Raw genomic sequence first — 1,716 nt, 5'->3', positions numbered from 1 at the left:
TTTTTGCGGAACCGGGGATTGAACTCACATCCTCATGTTTGCTGGTCAAGCACTTATCCTACTGAGCCATCTCCACAGCCCTATTAGTGCCTTTCTTATTCCCCTTGAAACTTAACTTTATATAAAAAATGTGGGTGGCCACAGACCCACTGGGGTTAAAACCAAATGAGATAGTTTGTGTCAAGGGTTCTGCTAGCTGCCTCGCAGAGTTAATACCTTCATTAGTCATCATACTACTCATCACACAATATTTTTATTTCATTAATTGAAAACAATTGCTATCAGGTTTTTATTGACCAGTAGAGAAACCTCGCTGGTCTTTGTCATTTCAAATAATTTATTTCGTGAAATTCTTGTAGAGATAGTATTCCAAATTCAGACTTCTTTTTTGGTGCCGTATTGGAGATTGAACCCAGGGCCTTTGTACTAAGCTGCAACCCCAGCCCCTTTTTCTTTTTCATTTTGAGACTGGGTCTCACTAGCTTTCTGAGTCTGGGCTCAAACCTGTGACCTTCCTGCTTCTGTCTCACAGAGTGCGAGGGGTTAAGGGCGAGCGCCACCATACTGGGCTTCAAGTTCGTTTTGAGACAAGGTCTTACTATTTGCTAAATTGCCTACGCTTAGCTGGGGCTCAGATGACCTGTGACCCTCAGCCCCTGTGGTGTGTGCAAGGCAGCCTCGATCGAACTATTTTCCTCCTCAATTTTGAAATCAGCCTCTCTCAGGAGCAGAGCTGGCTGATCCAGGTGATGGTATCGCGGTAGAAGTGCTGAACGGGCTCAACTGAGATTTGGGGAGCGAGGAAGCTGACTTCTGCATCGTGGGGTGAAGGCCACCACCTCTATCTGTCTGTCCTCAGGTCTGCATGGCTGGATGCTTGGCTCCTGTGGTAGTGGAATCCAGAGCACACCTCTGGCACAAACCTCTTTCTGCTGCAGAAATCTTGTCCCCTGGCTCGTTCCCAGCACCATTGGGCTGCAGGTGCTGGGCTCCAGAGGCGGCACCCGCAGCCCTCGGAGAAGTCGCCCCTGGAGCAGGGCTCTGTGCTGCCCACGAGTGTCTTGACGCCAGCCCATCACCACACCGCCTGTCCGTGTGGGAGGTGAGCAGCTGTGCCCACACGTGTCCCCACACGTGTCCTCCTGATACCATGTATGGTACATCTGAGCGGTAGATCCGGGTCCTTGGGTATGGCAGACAGTTGCATGTGTACACCTCATTGTAAAAGACAAAGCAGCTACATTTATTGAAGTTAATGGGGAAGGTGTGCTAGGCTCCTGCCAGCAAAACCCCAAAAGTGGCATGAATGGGAAAAGTGCTAGGGTGGTGGGGTAATAGAAAAGGAGAAGATAAACTAGGCTTTTGGATATTAAAAGAATACCCTGCCCTAGATCCCTCGCATTGGATCTCTTTGAACATCATCAACAGAAATAATCTCAGGGGCATCTTAGTAAACACAACTGTCCCAAAATTCACTCTGTTTTAGCCACATGCATGACTTGCAGTTCCTACCTATGAACCTTTAGTGGAGGTCAAGCGAGGGAAAAGGTTACTGAAGGTTGTGCCACGGGATCTAACACACGGCCTGAAGCTCTAGAGAGTTCCTGGGTCTTTGATATTTTTTTTTTTCTGTTCTCTTTGAATTTTATACTTAGCAAACATACCTTTGAAAACTAAACGTAAGATTTTCTAGTTATACAAACTTGAAATATTTTA

Source organism: Octodon degus, unplaced genomic scaffold, assembly GCF_000260255.1.
Source record: "Octodon degus isolate 3935 unplaced genomic scaffold, OctDeg1.0 scaffold00035, whole genome shotgun sequence".
Classification (NCBI taxonomy): Eukaryota; Metazoa; Chordata; class Mammalia; order Rodentia; family Octodontidae; genus Octodon; species Octodon degus.
Note: the sequence above shows the minus strand (reverse complement) of the source record.